This window comes from Dreissena polymorpha, chromosome 4, assembly GCF_020536995.1.
Source record: "Dreissena polymorpha isolate Duluth1 chromosome 4, UMN_Dpol_1.0, whole genome shotgun sequence".
Taxonomy (NCBI): domain Eukaryota; kingdom Metazoa; phylum Mollusca; class Bivalvia; order Myida; family Dreissenidae; genus Dreissena; species Dreissena polymorpha.
Window position 1 is genome coordinate 59,667,363 of NC_068358.1, and position 22,115 is coordinate 59,689,477.

General features: G+C 39.2%; 2 protein-coding genes across 5 annotated transcripts in view; both read left to right on the forward strand.

Moving 5' to 3' along the window:
• LOC127879983 (mucolipin-3-like) overlaps positions 1–22,115 on the forward strand; it is a 226,306-nt gene that overhangs the window by 149,403 nt on the left and 54,788 nt on the right. The gene's annotated exons all lie outside the window — the stretch shown is intronic.
• The window catches only part of LOC127879988 (uncharacterized), a 212,913-nt gene that overhangs the window by 116,658 nt on the left and 74,140 nt on the right, over positions 1–22,115 (forward strand). The window lies entirely within an intron of this gene.

The window sequence follows — 22,115 nt, forward strand, 5'->3', positions numbered from 1 at the left end:
TGTTTAAAACATGTAAGATTATGATTTTGTAATAACAAAACTCTGAATTTAAGCACAATGTCATTTCATAGGTCTGTTACATCAAATTATAATCCAAGATGTGTCTGGTTTATGCGGTTTAACATGAAATATACCGCTGATTTATCAAACCGAAGTCAAGTTTCACTTTAAAAAATGCAATTAAGGTTTACAACTGTGTTTAATTGACACAATTTTACAATTTCCATATTGATCTATGTATTGTTAAGCCACTGGTGTGTTTAGAAATGTGTAGGGTGACCCAGTTATCAGAAATAAAGGCTAATTATTATTATAAGGCATGATCATATCTCTGACAGTATACGTATATGCCTCGCTACGACAACGCTTTAGCGTGCATGCGTTTCTCACAGAAGACGTATTGGTTATCTCTCAAAGGCAAAATAAAGAAAAAAAAGTTTTTAATACAGAGTCATGGAGTGGCTGGATATTTCCTTTGAGACAGAGGTAGTAACAACGGCACAACATGATCCGAAGCGCACAGTCGACATGGTAATGCACATTATTATGATCTAATTACATTCACGACTAGGCCAAAGGAAACGATTAAAATCGAAAATCCATATATAAGATGACAGTTGAGAGTCGAGAACCTAATGTCGTCGGTCTCAATAAAAATGACGCATCTTCACCTTTCGACAATCCCTTATACGTTCATTTTGATAGAGACCGACGATAGGTTTTCAGCATACGGTACTCTTTATCAAATGACATTCGATTCTCGTTATCCCCAACTCGCTTATCTCTGCTTATGTCAAAGTAAATCCCATGTCCCAACTTCGATCATTATTTATCTCATACGGATTTTGATTTTTACATTGTATATATCAAAGCGATTTTCTTGAAAATCGGTTATCGTCAACTAATTTTGAGGTGAATTTCATGTTCGTATACATGATTGTACCTGTAAAATCCACACCTGTAACAGCCGTAAGGTGTGGAAAGTAGGACCCCAACGGCACAAATTCGCAATTGCATAATCAATATATTGTTGTAAAGGTGTGGCAGTGGGTTTCTGTCACAGGTTATTGTTAACTGCGTACATGACGGCCGGTAAATTTACCTCGTGTTACAATGCGGTTAAGGCCCAGTCTCACTATGATGCCGGCGGAGCCCCAGTGCGTGATCAGGCATATACCGGGATGAACCGGGGCCCTACCGGGATGAACCGGTGCTCCACCGGGATGAACCGTGGACGACCGGGGCTCCACCGGGAAAGTATTAAAATATTTAATACCTCCGGGATGAACCGGGAGTCACAAGGTAGGACCGGCAGCGACCTGCGTGGCACCTGGAACAACCGGGACTGTACCGGGAACAACCGGGACGGCACCTTAGCTCCACCGGGGCCCAAACACACCCCGGCAGAGCTACGGCAACGCCCCGGTGGAGCCCCGGTGAATGCCGGCAGAGTCCCTTTATAGCTACGTTACATAAGTAAACCGGTGCTCTGACGGTACCGTCCCGGTTGTTCCCGGTGCAGTCCCGGTTGTTTCCAATGCCAAGCCGGTTATTGCCGGTCCTTCCCGGTAACTCCTGGTTCATCCCGGAGGTATTAAACATTTGAATACTTTCCCGGTGGAGCCCCGGTTGTCCCCGGTTAAACCGGGGCGTTGCCGCAGCTCTGCCGGGGTCTGATGCCGGTATAACCCCGGTGAGTGCTGGCGTAGTGACGGTTTACCGGGGCTCTGCCGGGACTCTGCAGGCTTTCACCGGGTTCAACCTTTTCGTTTGGATGTTCATGCGCACAGTGAAGCACGGCATCTTTTGCACTGGGAAATGGCAGTCTGCAGTAACTGTAAACTGCATGTGATATGTCCTGAAATGGATACAGAAACTTCGTTGAGCAACCTATACATTATATTTGTACTTCGTTGCGCAACCAATACATACTCTGTGCGAAACCTTTACATAAAGCGACTTGTAATTTCCTTCGAAACAAAGCATTTGAATAATTAAAATATATGTTCGTAACCTGTTTTGTACTTTAAAATGTGTAATGTACACTGAATCAAAGTAAAATGTAGTTTTATTTAATTTAAGTTACCGTAATTGGCTATTTTAACAGAATAACCACCTTATGCATTGCTTCAAATCAAAATAATTCGATTTTAGCTCAAAATAAACTTAAAGGTTGCAACTACGCGCATTTGTTATTAGTTTGTTATTGAAAATAAGTACCTACCATTACTGGATGTTCCGTTCTCTAATCCATAAACACCAGAAAATATGAAACTCGCCTGATTAAGTAGTGTATTTACACCATGTTTTCGTAGTAAAACATATACCCGACGTCGTAGCGAAACGGACTACGCTTTGACCTCGTCAGCCCCCAGTGAAACTGGCACATGCGATAAACCTGGGACCTAAACAAAGGTCAGCGGATAAAGTGTTGTGTTTTTACAGATCTATGGTTTCACAATGTGTGTAACGAAATGAATCAGTGCGTGTGTATATTTCGAAGTTTATGATGTCATTCCGCGTATGAGACTGCATTTGTTACGCGGATCGGGATTTTGTCCCATCGATTCTACCGAATGAACCAACTACAGCTCGATTTATGGAACGCCAATGCTGCCTTCTGATGGCACTGGTCTTTCTGTTCTGTGCATTTACTAAGTTGTTTTGTGTAAACTACATTTTGTCCTGTAGAAACATCATTTCGTTATGTGCATTTGTCATTATGTTGTGTGCATATGTCATTATGTTGTGTGCATTTATCATTATATTGTGTGCATTTGTCATTATGTTGTGTGCAATTGTCATTATGTTGTGTGCATTTGTTATTATGTTGTGTGCAATCAGGGTCGGATTAAGCTGTGTCGGGGCCCAAGGCTGCACAAAATATGGGGGCCCTCTTCCCTCTCGTCCCCTTCTGTATATTGAAAATCAAACTTGATACTACAACTACAAATATCAGAAAACTTGCATTTTTACACAGTTTGATATATAACAAATTTACCACTTTATAACTATTTTTAGTTCTCGGAGTACTTGACATTTAATAGACAGTAGCCCGATGCTGTCAACCTTTCCTTACTCATGGTGTTCCATATAAAGTATTTCACGCGTGATAATGTTGAAAATGACATCTTACCTTGACAGTTATTAGCTGGAATTGTGAAGTATATTCCTACAGCGATGGCAACGTTTGGAAATGTTGTCTGTAGTTGACCTCCATCTAACTTTAGCAGTGCACTCATGTGGATGATGGTTCTGTCTTGTTCTGCTTCTAAGATGGCTTTGAACTGAACAAACTCGTCAATAAAAGACGCCTTAATGTCATCTGAATAAAACTCCACTAGATGTGTTGTACATTTCCGTAGATCATCCAAGGTGAGAGGCTCAAACTCTGGCATGCAACCAAACAGTTCGTAAAGACCAGAATATCCGGTATGCGCTCAACTGCTTGTGAATTTCAACAGTTAGACAATCAGCTATGCTGTACAATGTGTGAATTCGAAATTTGTCGCGTGAACTTAGCTCCGAATTCGCATCTGGTGTCGCACTCTCGTCACAATATAGTCTCCGCCTTTTCTTACGTTTATTCGCATCCTTATATACGTTGATAACAACAAACGATATGGCCTTCTCTTTAACGTCGTCAAACGTATCCAGATATTGTCATGACCATACGGGCAAGTCGTATAATAAAAAGAGAAACTAATGGTTCTGAATGGATATACAACAAAGAATGAATATTGATAGCATAGTAAATCCAAGCGAACTAAACGGTTCCAATTCTATATACATCGGGAAACTGGTAAAATCACACAGAAAACTTCTACTGCAATCCCGATAAAGTCGTAAAATGTCGTAATAAGAAAGGTCATACATTGGGAAACTGACCTGCCGTCGGGGGCCCCTTAAAAATCGGGGGCCCAAGGCTTCAGCCTTGTTAGCCTAGTGGTTAATCCGGCCCTGTGTGCAATTGTCTTTATGTTGTGTGCAATTGTCATTATGTTGTGTGAATGTGTCATTATGTTGTGTGCATTTGTCATTATGTTGCGTGCATTTGTCATTATGATGTGTGCATTTGTCATTATGATGTGTGCATTTGTCATTATGTCGTGTGCATTTGTCATTGCATTATGTTGTGTGCATTTGTCATTATGTTGTGTGCATTTGTCATTATGTTGTGTGCATTTGTCATTATGTTGTGTGCATTTGTCATTATGTTGGGTGCATTTATTAGTTTGTTCTGTACTAACGACATTATGTTTTGTGCATACATCATTTCATTATGTGCCAACGTCGTTATCATGTTCGGATACGTTACACTGGGCAATAAAAGAGAGAGCACCGGTGTGCACTAAAAAAGGTAACATTCCACTAGAAAACGGCCGAAAAAAAAGTTGCAAAAACAGTCGAGTTTGACTTTTGACAAGTTCTTTCTTGGTAATCAAACTGGAGGAGACTTCCAGAAAGTCTGCGACGGTGCCAGACAGTTTTTTTAACCGGCGGGGCACATGCAGGAGACTCCGAGACAATGTGCGACGGTGCCAAGACCGTCTGGACACATGCAGGAGACCCCCAGACAGTATGTGACGTTGCCAGACAGTCTCTTAGACCGGACGGGCACCTGTAGGAGACTCTCAGACAGTCTTCAATGGTGTCAAGACCGTAAGAACACATGCAGGAGATTCCCAGACTGTCTGCAATGGTGCCAGACAGTCTCCCAGACCTGCTGGCCACATGCAAGAGACTCGCATACATTCTGCGACGTGCCAAGACCGTCTGGGCAACTTCAGGAGACTCACAGACAGTCTGTAACAGTGCCAGACAGTCTCTCACTCAGTCGAAGACTGTTTGGGAATCTCCTGCAGGTACCCAGACGTTCTTGGCATCGTCGGAGACTGCCTGGGAGTGTCCTACAGTTGCCCGCCGGTCTGAGAGATTGTTACGCGCCGTCGCAGACTTATGGGAGTCTCCTGCAGGTGACCCGCCGGTCTTATAGACACTCTGGTACCTTCTGGGAGTCTCCTGCAGGTGCCTCGCCGGTCCTTAAGACTCTCTGGCATCGTCGCAGACTGTCTCGGTGTCTTATGCAGGTGCCCATATGGTCTTAATAGCGTTGCAGACTGTCTTGGAGTCTCCTGCAGGGGCCCAGCTGGTCTGGGAGACCTTCTGAAACCGTCGCAGACTGTCTGGGATTATCCTACAGATGCCCAGACGATCTTGGTACCGTCGCAGAGTGTCTGAGAGTCTTCTGGCACGGGTTTCGGGTGCCGAAAAAGCGTCAAGGGACGAGCTGTCGTGGTGTGAGGAGTGGACTGCGGTCGTTCGACAATTTGTCGAACAACGTGCGGTCGACTGACGATCGTCGCTCTCCATTAAACTCGGTTATCGTCGCACGACGAATATTCGCTGGTACAACCATAGTCGCCCGTCCATGGTCGCTCTCATTAAACCGGACCCAGCCCTGGGCCGGTTTAATGAAAAACTACAACACCCGACTGTAGTCGCGCGACTGTGTGGTCGACCGACGCTCGTCGGCCGCCAAATGACCACTCGTCGCGTTCAATGAGCAAGTTGCCGTGACTGTGGTCGCACGACGGTGTGGTCAGTCATTTTGCACGGGTTTTGGTAGCCGACAAAGCGTCAAGCGACGAGCAGTTAAGCAACGAGCAGTCGTGGTGTGAGGGGTGGACTGCGGTCGCTCGACAGTACGTCGAAAAACGCGCGGTCCACTGACGATCGTCGCTCTCCAGTTAACCCGGTTATCGTCGCACGACGAATATTCGCTGGTACAACCATACCCACTCGACCATGGTCGCTCTCATTAAACATGGCCCTGGGTCCGGTTGAATAAAAAACTACAAAACCCGACTGTAGTCGGTTGACTGTGTGGTCGACTGACGCTCGTCGGCCGCCAAATGACCGCTCGTCGCGTTCAAGGAGCAAGTAGCTGCGACTGTGGTCGTACGACGGTGTGGTCAGTCGACTGCGGTCGTGGTAGTCGCTATTTTTAGGAATATTACCACTTCCGCCATCAACCAATGGGGGGAATCACGTGATCAGAATTGAGAAAACATGGCCGCCGATGCCTCGCTTAGATTGAAAAATTGAGTGTTCAAACAGGTACATCTTCCTTATTACTTAATTGTTTTTAATCGGATAACGCCTATTATAGGGCCAGCCGGAAGCGGTTTCATAGAGTATCAACCGTTTCCCTCTGGTTGGTCGGAGTGTGGAGATTACTCATGGAAAATTTTGCGATTTCTTGAACCGTCAATTGCTGTTGTACACGCACTTACAATAATATAACTGTTTTCACAATAATTAGCACTGTTTAAGTACCAGTTGTGCATGTGGACGCATTGTAACTTACAAAAAATGGCTACATCGATTGCTAATGGCGTTATTTTCAAGGTAAAGTTGAGTTTCGATTGGTTTTAACGATTGCTGTTGAGCACGCACATGGCTGTTATACACGGACAACTTCTAGAACAACTGTTGTTGAGCACGCACATGTCAAGGAATACCTTTTTCTCCACCGAATAAGTCTAAAACAATGTCGCATTGGCATGTTCTGGTACATGTAGCGATATATATCTAATGTATCCAGCAAAACACATATTTTAGTTGAAAATTGCAATATTTCTTTCTGTTGAAATATTAAAATTACAAATGTTTTTTTTTTTTTAAACTGCAAAACAAAACGAAACACACAAAACGATTTTCGTGTATGCTAAGCATATAATCAACACATATAATTATGAAATAGATTTTACTTGATTCTCTAAGTACTAACACTTTCCAATAAAATAGTTCAGTATTAAAACTATCAACATATTTTTACTGTTTTCACAAAGTCAGAAGCTTAGGAATAGTACAATACTGCTCGCATAGGCACCAGAAACAGTAGTGAAAGGGCCTTCGGGGTTTGAAAGAAAACCTTTCATGTCCTTCATGGTGAGGTATGTAAGGAAACTGTTTATATTATTAATGATAAAATTTATTAAAGATTATAAAAATGTATTTAATCAACACAGATGGTTAATATAAATTGACATCATCATATATTTCTAGGCATATCAAGTCTAAGAGTTAGAAAAAAGTTTTAAATAGCTTAACATTATTTGTGCATGCCATAGACACACTTCAGTTCTTAAATTCAACTTACTTATAGACGGAAAAATATGCTGAATATTCTAAATATGAATAAATGCAACTCATTTTGACATCTTGAACAAGTCAATGTAACAGCATTATACACAACTGTCTCGTATTACTGTGAAGTACTGATACATTACTGAATGCCAGCTAAAACAATTTAAACATTTTTAGATATGTTTTTGTGTATTTGTTAAAGCTCATAAGAAATACATAAGATATTAGTTAATTGTTACACTCGGGACAAAAAGAAGTTGTTACCATTTACTCTGCATCAAACATTGGGGACAAATTTGACAACATTTTTAACAATGACTTTTGATGTAACATTATTTGTCAATGTTATTCCTCCAACTTCTTTTTATAACAGATTAGAAGGAAGCCTGCCAATGTCACGCGCACCATCATTGCCTGTGCTGTTCTTTGGTTGATGTCGGGGGAACCAGCAGTTGATCCGGAACCTTTAGAAGAGGTTGCCAAGGGAGATTTGTTTCAGACTGTATCGGATGGGAGAAGAGTTAGAGATACCATTGTCGCAAATTACTTTACTTAGGAAATTAACAGTTTAAATATAAATGTTTTCATTATATATGTGCTTGTATATCTCTGAGTCATATACTGATAGTTTGGTTCCTTGTTTGTTTATGTGGGTTTTCCAGAATTGGAACAACCATTCAACAAGTGAACAAAATATATTATTTCAATGCCTATATAATATTTTTGAAACAATGTTTAGGTAATAACCTCATTTGTACTCACTCATTTTTTTATTTGTGTTATGAGAATATCAGTCAGTACTATGATTATTTCGTAGAACTTTTCTTGTTTGTCTGCCAAGCTGTTCTGTTTGGCATAGTACACCATCTGCATCTCGCTCAGCGACCTGTATGTTGTTGTTATTGGTAAACTCTATTTACTCCTTACAAAAAAGATGAGCATTGTTCTGAATGATTTTGATTATTGATAGCCATCAGCTAAGTTATTACGGTTATTGTTAAACAATGATATTATTCTATTGGTTCAGTATGTGCGTTTCATTGTTAGTAAATAATTTCAATTTAAAGAATATGACATTGTCATTTTATAGTTTAAAGTTAAATTGTTAGCTTATATAAATGAAACTAATTCCACGAGTCGTTATATACATACACATATACATACTTAGTCTGAGACTCTTTCTTGTTATATTGTTGCAACTTGAGTGTTCATCTGTATCTGCTGATGCACATCTTGCCTGCCTCTCTGATGAACATACGTTATAGAACACTGTTATATATCTATTATGTTAAGATCATATTATTTGTTTCATTGAGTCAACTTTGTTAAAGCAAGAGATATTTTGAAGTTCTTATTTGTTTTATACATGCTGTATAGTAGAGATATAATATTGGAAACTGATTCTTACACTGTTAAAATCGTCAATAATCGAAGTTTAGTCTAAACATAATAAAATATAACCACTTTTGCCCCCGCCAGAGGGGTGGATATGCACACGGAATGAACCCATTGTGTTCATTCAGTATGTAATCACACCTCTGGCGGGGGCTAAAGTGTTAGATTGCCAAATCTTGACAAATGTATGAACAGTAAAACCAATACAATTTTCTGATTGTTACCACAATAACAGCTCGATCAGATAATGGCTTCAGACTGTATGGCAGACTTGTTTAACAACGGTAATTTCAAACATTACTTTTTAACCATTTGTTTCGTAGATAAAATAATTGTAACCCACTCTTGTTTTTCCAAACGATGGCGGCTTCCAAGTCCATATTGAACCATCTTGTTAATTTGACTATAAATGTCGTGTCCAAAACATATTTGATACGTATTATACGTCATTCTATATATGATATGGCTTATGTTCAGTACTTATTTTTAATTTAATAGCTTTTTAAGCAAAGTACTACATACAAACTTACCTGCGGGCACGATGGCCTTAACTTTATATTGCCACTGTAATGAAGTTATAGGATCAAAGCTTATTGATGATTGTTGTTGAAAACTAGTTACCTTGTGAATTGAAATGTGTCTGAGTTGGTGTCTGTAGCTATAGGGTTGTATGCCCGCTTCGGGGTTATATGTACAGTCTGTCCTCTATCCGGCTCATGTAAAACGAGTACTGAAAAGAGACCAATTCAACACTATCATTTCAATAAAAATATTCTTGATAATACTAACCTGGGACGAAAAATGCTACTTATCTACATCATCAAATGTGTTAAGTATATTCACTCAAAAACCTATACTTTTTACAAAAATACTTGATGAATTGATCTCTGAAAGCTTAAAACACAGTACACATTATTGGACATAAAATGCATTTACCAAGTTGTTTAAATACATGCCCAATCCCAAATCATAGTCATCCTTTATGTTCCGGTCACAAACTGTATAGTAATAGGGTAAAATGTATCCTGTCTTTATATGTACTTGTACCTTTAGCATGAAAAAAATGCTTTGAAAACAATAAAACATGCACTTAAATGATAATATCATGAAGGGATTTCTTCAAGCAAAAAACAGGAATCCAAAACAAATATTAATAAAACTGTCTGGAGGAAAAGCAACATTTACAAATACTCGCAAACAATTACAAAAGGCTAGCAATACAATTCCTATTGAAATAAAATTTTGATGATCCATATAGCCAATGTCGTATACAAATTTACATGTTCAGTGCCTTTACATAAGATATGTATCGCTACATGCACTAGAACATGCCAATGCGACGTTGTTTTAGACTTATTCGGCGGAGAAAACGGTATTCCTTGACATGTGCGTGCTCAACAACAGTTGTTCTAGAAGTTGTCCGTGTATAACAGCCATGTGCGTGTTCAACAGCAATCGTCAAAACCAATCGAAACTCAACTTTACCTTGAAAATAACGCCATTAGCAATCGATGTATCCATTGTTTGTAAGTTACAATGCGTCCACATGCACAACTGGTACTTAAACAGTGCTAATTATTGTGAAAACAGTGATATTATTGTTAGTGCGTGTACAACAGCAATTGACGGTTCAAGAAATCGCAAAATATTCCATAAGTAATCTCCACACTTCGACCAACCAGAGGGAAACGGTTGATACTCTAGGAAACCGCTTCCGGCTGGCCCTATGATAGGCGTTATCCGATTAAAAACAAGTAAGTAATAAGGAAGATGTACCTGTTTGAACACTCAATTTTTCAATCTAAGCGAGGCATCGGCGGTCATGTTTTCTCAATTCTGACCACGTGATTCCCCCCATTTATCAACATTCGAAGGCGAAAATACACGCGAGAAATGGAAGACGAAGACTGCAACCATTCGAGTCAGTGCCATTCGTGGTCCAAAAAAGAGATAGATATTCTTTTAGAGCTTGTTATCGAGAACAAGAACCTGCTGGAGGGAAAGTACGGGCTATTGGTGACCGAGGCAAACAAGCGTAAAAATGGCAGGAGATTGTGGCAGCCATAAACGCGTGTGGGGTGGCGTTGAGAAAAGCAAACACTTATACAAAAAGCTACGGGACATAAAGAAGAATGCACTAGACTGACCACTCGTCGCGTTAAAGGTACCAGCAGTTTGAGACGGTGCCAAGACAGCATTGACACCTGCAGGAGACTCCCAGACTGACTGCGACAGTGCAAGACAGCCTCTTAGACCAGCGGAGCACCAGCAGGAGACTCCCAGATATTCTGCGACGGTGCCAAGACCGTCTGGGTACATGTACTAGTCTTACATACAGTCTGAGATGGTGCCAGACAGTATCTCAGACAGACGGGGCACCTGCAGGAGACTCCTAGACAGTCTGCGACGGTGCCAAGACAGTCTATAAACCCGGCGAGGCACCTGCAAGAGACTCCTAGACAGTCTGCGACGGTGCCAATACCATCTGGGCACCTGCAGGAGACACCGAGACAGTCTGAGACGTCGTCAGAAAGTCTACCAGACCGGCGATGCACCTGCAGAAGACTCTTAGACGAACTGCGACGGTGCCAAAACCGTTTGGGCACCTGCAGGAGACTCCAAGACAGTTTGCAACGATATCATGACCGTCTGGGCACATGGAGGAGACTCCCAGACAGTCTGCGACGGTACCGGACAGTCTTTTAAACCGACAGGGCACCTGCAGGAGACTCCAAGACAATCTTCAACGATATCATGACCGTCTGAGCACCTGGAGGAGACTCCCAGACAGTCTGCGACGGTGCCAGACAGTCTTTTAAACCAGCAGGGCACCTGCAGAAGTCTCCGAGACAGTGTGCGACGGTGCCAAAACCGTCTGGGCACCAGAAGGAGACTCCCAGACAGTCTGTGACGGTGCCAAGGCCGTCTTAGCACCTGCAGGAGACTCTCAGACAGTCTGCGACGCTGCCAGAAAATCTCCAAGACCGGCGAGGAACCCACAGGAGACTCTTAGACAGTCTTCAACGGTGCCGGGACCGTCTGGACAGCTGCAGGAGAATCCCAAACAGTCTGCGAGGGTGCGAAGACCGTCTGGGCACCAGCAGGATACTCAAAGACGGTCTGCGACGGTGCCAGTACCGTCTCGGCACCAGCAGGAGACTTTCAGACAGTCTTTGGCAGTCTATAGCAGGTGCCCAGACGTACTTTGCAACATCGCAGACTGTCTGGAAGTCTCCTGTAGCTGCACAGATGGTCTTAGCATCGTCGCAGTTTGTCTTGGAGTCCCTGCATGTCCCCATCGGTCTGGGAGACTGTCTGCGAGTCTCCGTTGTTGTCCAGACAGTCTTGGCATCGTCGCAGACTGTCTGAGAGTCTCAAGCAGGTGCCCCGACGGTCTGGTAGAATTTTTTGCACCGTCTTGGAGTCTCCTGCAGGTGCCCTGACGGTCTTGGCACCGTCGCAGACTGTCTGGGAATCTCCTGCTTGTGCACCAACGGTCTAGTATATACGTTTAGCACCGTGTGCGAGTCTCCTGCCGGCGTCCAGACGGTCTTTCCACCGTCACATACTGTCTGCGAGTCTCTTGCCGGTGCCCTGACGGTTTGGGAGACCGTCTGGTACCGTCTGGGAGTCTCGTGCAGGTACCAAGACAGTATTGGTATCGTCAAAGACTGTTTGAGAATCTATTGCAGCTGCGGCGGAGGTCTGGGAGACTTCTGGCACAGTCCGAGATTCTCCTGCAGGTGCCCAGACGGTCTTGGCATCATCGTAAACTGTCTGGGAGTCTCCTGCAGGTGGCTCGCCGGTCCTTAAGACTCTCTGGCACCGTATCAGACTGTCTGTGTGTCTTCTGCAGTTGCCCAGATGGTCTTGGCCCAGTCGCAGACTGTCTTGGAGTCTCCTGCAGGTGCTCAGCTGATCTAGGAGACCTTTTGAAACCGTCGCAGACTGTCTGGGATTGTCCTACAGGTGCGCAGACGATATTGGTACCGTCTGTGAGTCTCCAGGCATGGGTTTTGGGTGCCGACAAAGCGCCAAGCGACGATCAGTCGTGGTGTGAAGCTATTGATTAAGTGGCAAAAACTAAAAAATATTGTTGAAAGTCTGTCGAAGATTTATTCAGGTTGACAAACGGACTGCAAATATTGCTTGGTTATCGACCGACTGTGAGTGAACGGCTGGACAGATATTTTTGAAGTTAACTTTTTTTGAAAAGTTGTCCAATTGCCCATAGGAGGAGCAAGGGATGCTTTGAATTAAAGATACTTTTGACATTTTTGCGGCCCGCGAAGACAGGTCTATGATAAGTTCTAGTTAATGACCTTGTTATGATTCCAATATCAGAGTGTGGGGATTTTTTTTTCATGGCTCTTTGTCAATTTTTTTCTCATTAAACATGATTTTATATATTTATTTGAATATATTAAGCTCCTAAAAAATATCCAGGGTACGTTACTTCCACTTGTGGATATCACATGATCTACAGAAAAACATATATTTGCTTATGTATATGATTATGCTTTAATATTGGAATTTCGTACTTGAAATAGCATTAATTCTGAAATTCAAGGTCCATGAAAAATAATACTTTATGTAGCCCTGACTGAAATCTAAATATTTCCTGGACGTTCTAGTATTTATTTGAAAATAAATCAGAACGCAATTTGATTTGCAAAACTGTGCTATAATATGTTTATGACAAAGTAAATTAATCTATGACTGTTGATGACCATAGACTAATTTCACAATCTCTTCATCGCTCTCCACTTCAGAACGTTCGGTGGTTTTAAGCGAACTATGGCGTGGAAATGCCCACTGCCGGTTTGAACAAAAATGTCGACTCGATCGCAAAGTGTGAAAATTCGGCATGATTATCGGCTGAATACTCGCTGAATGCGGTGGTTTTAAGCGAACTATGGCGTGGAAATGCTTTAACACCTTTTAATCTCCCATAATTTGGAATGTTTCAGCTTTTTTAAACCATGTCTGTTCTTCTTTAAGTGATCCACTGCGGGGAATCACGTGATCACAAAAGTACATCGTACGCACAAAATGGCGGAAAAAGCTCTCGCTTAATGACGAAAATCAAGGTATTCTCATATTTTATAATATCAAAATAAATGATAACTATGCGCAAAGTACCCGCTTAGTCGCCTTATGTACTCTGGTAGTCGTCATTTGTCTTAGATTTCTGTAGTTTTCTCAAACATTCAGGAACAATAAACAATGAACAAAAGGTGGTTTTGTCTAAATCTCTTTGCCGTAACTCCTAGAGTGCTTGCATTTGGGCGAATTTTACTTTCTTAACACTTGCGCGACGGTGTAGTGTTGACTGCAATTATTAGCATACAGATATATGTTTAAAATTTGTGACAACTATTATATTTGGGAAAGGCAGTTGTATAATGGGACCCTATCGGAATTGTAAATAGTGTAATCCAATCTTTAAAAAACTGTGTGCATTTACACATTGCATACGGTATGATTGGTGCTCATGCATGTAAAATGTCATGGCAAACGATTCAATGGGGCAGTCCTGTTAATGTATATTTCAGTAAAGAAAATGCCCGATTTTACATACATTGCTACCACAGTGCTCAGATTTGTTTCTCTCTTGGTTAAATCGTACAGGTTCTTGGTAGCCTTTCAGGTGGACATGCCAGTCATTGGTTTTCTAATTGGCTTCCTGGGGACATACTTCATGTTCCTGTTGTTATTAATATAGTTTTGTAGCTGATACTTTTTAAACTGGAATGCAATCATTTTCCACACCACATTATAACAACTCAAAATGCGATATTTTATATAAGGCAAGTATATACAACATAATAGCCCAATACGATTATGCTGAACGTGTCTCGCGTCATTTTCATACCACACATCGGTTGCGCAAATACAATCGTTTTGTTCAAACGAGGGCATTGTCCACTCGTTGTATAAGTGATTTGTTGTTCTTAAATATGAGCTTTCATTTAGTTTTTAACGTTGTTATTTGTCATTAAAATGGAGTGTTCGCTTAAAATCATGTCTTCGAATGAAATTTCTGTGCTAGCTGTTATGTTTGGGTCTAACGTTAAACCATTTGAGTGAGATTGTAATTACCAGTCAGTATTTTAGTAGCAGACAGCACAGACTAGATCAATGGTGGTGACATTGGTTTCCGTAATACTAAAACACATATTAAAAATTATACATATTTACTTAATTAATACTAATTGTGACTAAATTTTAGATGGGAGGCCATTCTAGTAAATTTAGCTAGGTTTATTAACATTTTCCTATTCAAAGCAGACATAAGTTGCTTAATTTGTATAATAAAAGGCCAGTGTATATACTATTAGGTAACAACAGTTTTCTTAAATATCTTTATAATGGAGAAATTAACAAATTTGCTATTCATTCTCAGTTATACCCATATTACACATTGTACATACTCGTTCGCGTCTTGGAATATTTCTATATCTACCTTCTTAAATGAATAGTGAGTAAGCAGAACAGCAAAGTTTAGTGATGCAAATTCTATCCCTAATATTTACAACAATATCTTATTAGTTTTCAAAATCAAAATTTGTTTTGAATTAACGATAAATATCAAGTTTGAGCAAATTATCAATATCACTAACCCATGTTTGTTCGATAGTGGTTATCTCAGATTTATAATACAAAAAGACAATCCTAATTCCTGGAGCAATATAGTTGAGTTGATTACCCCAGTTAGTAATATGGAAAGAAACGTCAGCTTAATCTAGCAACAATCTTTTAATTAAGGAATCGGGAATCTTCTTTATTTTGAACCCAAATTTACACACAAATTTGTTACACACTCTAAAGGAAAACGACCAAGTTCACCATGCGCTTCCGAGGTCTTAGTTTGTGGCCGAATATACAGTGTCTGTTTTAGAAATTGTACAGTGACTCTCTCTCTATGTCGGTAGTGGGATGGAATCCCCATATATCAGTACCGCAGGAAAATATTGGCAAAATTATGGCATCAAAAAGGTCCGTGTATATAACGTCTTTTCCTTTTTCGTTTTAAATTCGACACAACGAAACATGAAAATGAACGCATATTAGTTCATATTCCGATTTTCTAATAACCGAAACAAAAACAAAGTACGAAAACACAATTAACTTTCTTATACCATTTTCAGCGATGTTGAAGGGTCCTACTGTCGGGTATTTGTCTGAATCCATTGATGGGGTATTGGTTATGGCTTTTTTTAGTGAAGACACTGCTGAAATGTGAGTTTAGAATCTCAGCTTTGGTCTTTGGGTCACTATTATTTTTTAGGATTTTGACCCGAAACTCTCGCAACGAGTGATTTGAAATTAACCAAAACCCAAAGACTTAAAAAATTCGTTTTGAGGATAACCATGAGTAATTGTTCAAAGAGGGACACAAAAACGATCATCTATTAGACTTCAGGGATGGCGGACGTTGGCGGACCTAGTTTCAAAAGCGAAATACCGACCAAAGTACCCAATTTAGAGGCTACAGCAGAGGTAAACACAAATGGTGTGCTCGAGTTGCTTGAGGACGATGAAATAGATGAGGATGAGCTTTCTTCCACGAAGGAAGAAATAGATTAAAAAACCTAAAGAAACAAGAAGAAAAAACTTTGCCAAAAAAAACCACAGGAATTCCACGAAACAAAAAAGTAGCTTGAAAAACAGAAAGCGAAGATTGGGTCCTTGAAGGGTAAAGTAGAAGTACTTTCTAACAGTAACACTTACAATAAAACTAAAAGTAGAAGAAGTAAAAAGAGTGATCTTGAACATAAGCTTATAATTGATGACTTGAGAATATATGAATTACTTACAAATAAAGTTCAAACGCAAAATATCAACGCTGAGTTTAATAGATGAATCTGAATCGGATGTTGAAATGGAATATATAACTGTGTATTCTGATGAAGATCTAGCTCTTACTCAGAAACATCTCATATGAGTTCAAAACGGTCAGTCAAGACGCTTAAAAGAAAAAGGTCAGGCATTGCAATTACATCTAATGATACAATTAAACATTCTCAAAAATACACACACACATATCTAAGCTATGAGTTTGTTAGAAAAACACATGACATTTAAAAATTTGGATTTTACATTTATTTATGGCAGGAGAATTAGAAATAATATCTTACCCAATGACCAAATAAAAAAGAAATGGTAATTGGAATTGCTCAAACGCATGATGTACCTAGGTGTGTCGTATGAATTTGAAGGGCTGAATAGTTATTATGCAACTGTGCTAAGAGACATTGAACTCGGGAAGAAAAAAAGATGGATTTCAATATTAAGAAATTGAACAAATTCCAAATGAAACATTCCAGCAACAACAAGAAATCAATGTCTTCAACATACAAAAGTAAGAAACCAGATTCTCAGAGTAAAGAAGATTCAAATGTGTGGTTGTGTGGGCTCTATCAGAACAATAAATGCCAACGTAAAACTGATCATACAACAGTTGTAAAAGGAAAAATGAGGCACGCCCTTTACATTTGTGCTAAAGGATAACACCAAGCTACAACATCCAGAATGCTCACAAGAGTCTCCGTGTCGACTGATGTGACTAAACACTATTTCACAAAAAATTGAAAAGACGATGTGATAATCGACAAATGTTTGCCAATATACTGTTTAAAATTAGAATCAGATTATTTAAACTCTAATTGAAGTTAACATATGTGGTCACATTCCAAAGCATGAAAATGTGTTCATTTGCAACTAATTCACATAATGATATACATGAGAAAGTAATGATTCATGAAGAAGTTAAAGCTTTGGCAAAATATAATTGTATTGGTTGTAAAATCCCAGTTTATAATAGAATCAATACAGAATTTATAAAGGCAATGCTACATGATTATACTGATAAGGCAGTGTGTGAATTGTTAAATTATGGTTTTCCTATTGGTGCAGTAGAATACATGTATAATGATACATTAGATACCATGCTTCCAGTTTGAAAGAATTGTAATCATAGAGGGGCTAATGAATTTCCAGAAGCACATATATTGTGGTGCTGTTTTATCCATGGGACTAAGGTCAGCAGCATACATTTGTCAAACAGTAACAAATGCTGCAGCATATACATACTTAAACTTGGTGTAAGTGTTTATTATTTAGTGTTCAATTATTTAGACGACTTTGCTGGTGCTGAAAAAGTACAATATGCTGAGTTTGCTTATTTGTGCTTAGAAAATATTTTACTAAAAAGTGGTTTGGAAGAATCTACAGATAAATCAGTAAATTCAACTACAAGAATGATTTTGTTGTGTTCTGTTCGATACTATTAAAATGACTATGGAAATATCACCAGATAGGTTGATTGAAATTATGCTATTAGTGGAGAATTGGTTAAGAAAGGAAGTTGCTTCTTTAAAGAGATTCATCAACTGCTATGCAAGCTGAACTTTTTTAGAGCGTGTGTTAAAGCGAACCGCATATTTTTCAACCGGCAATTGAACTGGCTTAGGGAGGTATATGCATTTAACTATGAACATGATTGTCATGCAATACCAGATGAAGTGAAGTTGGATTTAAAAAGGTGGAAACTTTTTTTACCACTATACAATGGTTTTTCAGTCATTTCGGTAGAAGAATGGTCTTCTCCAGATGAAATATTCTCGTGTGATTCTTGTTTAAGTGGTTATGAATGGTTCTTACAAGGACATTATTTTCAAGCAATTTTCCCCACATTCATCAATAATAAGAATTGCATATAAGTGCATTAGAAATATTGGCCATTGTAGTGTGTGTACATTTATGGCATATGCAATTTTCAGTAAACAGATTGTAGTACAACTTAATAACATTGTCTTAAGTTCAGGAAAAGCATAGTGAAAATTTATGCAAAAATGTTTGACAGAAATCATATTTGTTTGCAGCTATAAATGAATTAGAAATTAAGGCGGTACAAATACCTGGTGTTGATAACAGGATAGCAGATCATTTTTCTATGTTGCATTTATATGAAAGTCATAGAAAGGCATTTGAAGACATTACAAAAGACGTTACTTTGTATAATCTTTTTGTACAAGAAAACAATTTCACAAATTTTAATCCTTGGTAGTGTTTCATGTTGTTTCAGACAGAAAGATATCTAAACTTAGCGAATTGAGAGCATCGAGTAGGCAAGCGTATGCTGAGTGATCCAGGAAAAAGTTGAAGATCCGATGGGAATCATTTCTTTTGTTTTGTTGTCAATTTGGGTCAGTTTTTTCATCCTGCATCAGCCCTTACTTTTAGTTCAAACAACGTTACAAAACCTAAAACATGTTTGTATTCAATGTGAAACATACACTGTATATATGTGGATGGTCAAGAACAAATTGATATTATACAGCAGTAGTTATGTCAACATATTATACATGATATGCTAGTTTTAACAGTTTTTTTAATTGTTTGTGATATATGTTTTATTTTTATTTTATAAAGACCTAAAAGATCATACATTCCTATTAGCGGTGATGTTTCTAGTGAATAGCAAAAGTTATTGGTTAAAATGAAATGGACTAAAATTATACAATTTGGACAACGTAATTAAGCAGTCCACTAGTATTCACCGTTGTGTCCCGTGGCAGCTTTTAATGCTATGATAAGTAAAATTCCTGCTGTACCTGGATCTTCTTTATTTGTATTGAAGTCAGGAAAACCAGCAACGTATAACATTTACGTAAAAAAGCTGCGTGCAATTATATCATCAAGGTACTGACAGTACTGGTGTGACGATGCTTTTGAGAGGATGGATATAAAAGCATCAAGTTAAGTTTATCTACATCACCATAATCACCATAATTGTGTATGTTGGTACGAAAAAAATTTTTATACAAACATTTTGCGAAAAAAAATTGGGTACGAAAACAAATTTGGGTACGAACAAAAATTTAGGAACAAAAAAATTGGGACCGAAAAAATTTGGGTACGAACAAAAATTAGGGGGTGAATACAAAATTTAGTACGAAAAACAAATTGGGTACGAACAAAATGGGTACGAAAAATTATAGGTACGGAAGAAAAATTGGGGGAACGGGAAAGTAGTACCTGTGGGGAACTTGACCCACAATCGCACATTTTCGGCCCTTTCCGTCAAACATCAGATAAGTTCCTCGAAGGCAATAGTATGATTACACATTTCGGAAGCGGTAATGCGGTCGACCTAAGCGCGTCAAAATGTAAGCGAAATATGTACACAAGTATGTCAGGAATGTTAGAATTAACGAAGAAAATCGTGTATTGATGTAAGTTTTTATTAAGAAATGTGCAGAAAACATATTAAACAAGAGCTGTGTTCGTGAAACATAATTCCCCCTGCTGCGCAGCTTTAAAGCCATATATTTTACCTTTGACCTTGCAGGATGACCTTGACCTTTCACCACTCAGAATGTGCAGCTCCATGAGATACGCAAGCATGCCGAATATGGAGTTGCTATCTTCAATATTGCAAAATTTGACCTTTGACCTTGACCTTGAAGGATGACCTTGACCTTTCACCAATCAATATGTGCAGCTCCATGAGATACGCATGCACGCCAAATATCGAGTTGCTATCTTTAATATTTCAAAATTTGACCTTTGGCATTGACCTTGAAGGATGTCCTTGACCTTTCACCACTCCAAATGTGCAGCTCCATGTGATACGCATGCATGCCAAATATCGAGTTTATATCTTCAATATTGCAAAATTTGACCTTTGACCTTGAAGGATGACCCTGACCTTTTACCACTCAAAATGCGCAGCTCCATAAAATACGCATGCATGCCAAATATAGAGTTGCTATCTTCAATATTGCAAAATTTGACCTTGGCGTAGAAGGATCATGACCTTTCACCACTCAAAATGTGCAGCTCTATGAGATATGCATGAATGCCAAATATCAAGTTGCTATCTTCAATATTGCAGAATTTGACCTTTGACCTTGACCTTGAAGGATGACCTTGACCTTTCACCACTCAAAATGTGCAGCTTCATGAGATACACATGCATGCCAAATATTATATTACTATCTTCAATATAGCAAAAATTAACCATTGACCTTTGACCTTGAAGGATGACTTGACCTTAACATTTCACCACTCAAAATGTGCAGCTCCATGAGATACACATGCATGCCAAATATCAAGTTTTTATCTTCAATATTGATAAAGTTATGGGCAATGTTAAAGTTTTCAGACGGACGGGCGGACAGACTGACGGACGGACAGACTAATGAAAAGACAGACGGACAGTTCAAAAACTATATTATTTTATAATGATATTATTTATTGCTATCATGTAACTGCATGATTGTGTATACGTTTACAATACACAAAGCATAAATAATGATATAAATATACTGATTGAGCTTATAATAATCTGAGAACTATAGCCAGGTCAATTAAGACTTAAAATACAATTTTTTGTCCTCATTTCATGAAGAAATGACTATGCATGTCCTAGATTTCAAAATCAAGGCCCTGGTCTGACACATTGATAGCATTACCTTTAAACTGTTACCAGGCTTCTGAAATTAGTTTTTATTGAACTATGTAAGGAAATCTAAATCAGGCACTGATTTTTTTCGTTTTAAACAGTCATAGATCAGTTGTGGCCTCTGGGTAATGACCAATTTTTGCTTACTTGGCACACCCTTAAAACTTTCCACACTTCTATAATAGCAAATCTTGATTTAGGTGATCTTCAATGGTACATTTAAACTTTAGCTCTGTTACAAGAGTGCTGGTAAAGTCAAGTCACATATTTAAATCTAGGTCATGTCAAAATCAAAGTGTCAAAGACAAATGCAAGATGCGTTCATTAATTATTGTCCAGTTGTTTACTACTGTTGTGAGTTTTTATATAATATAACTGATGAACATCATGTGAGAGAAAATTCACATTATCATTGAATATCAGGTTTAGCAGCCTTTTAGATCACAAAGTTGGCTAGTTTTCAATGTCGCTTCTGGGGATGAAACCCGTAGGGCTTTTAGGAAGATTCTGAAATTGTTCGATCCCTCGAGAGCAACCAAACCAAAAATTAAGTCAAATATTGCCGACTAGGTTTTTTTTGAGTCGGTTCATGAGAGATAATGGAGCTTGATTGGTCATTATCGGCTCTGGTATACTGACATGTACCCCGGGTACTCCTAAGTATACTAACATGTACCCCATGTACTGTAAATATACGTAATTGTACTCTGTCCATATTAGACTGTACCCAAGTTGTATTCGCGCCCAAAATCCGATATCGTAAAATGCGCAACCGATTATCTTAAACAAACTTCTCTTAAAAAAACACTGCATCAACATGCCTTTTGAGTATGTGTTCCAATAATATAGAGGCCATTCTACAGAAAATTGACAGACATGTGTATATGTAATAAATACAAAAAAAGTCGACAACGACTGATTTAGGGTGAAATTTCCCGGGTACATTTTAGTATATTTACCGTACCCGGATTACATGTAAGTATACTTAAGAGTACCCGGGGTACATGTACGTAGTACCCGAGCCGACAATGAACAATCGAGCGATAATGGAAGGTGCAACATCTCTCACGCCCCCTAGCATCGCCTTTAGCAGTAT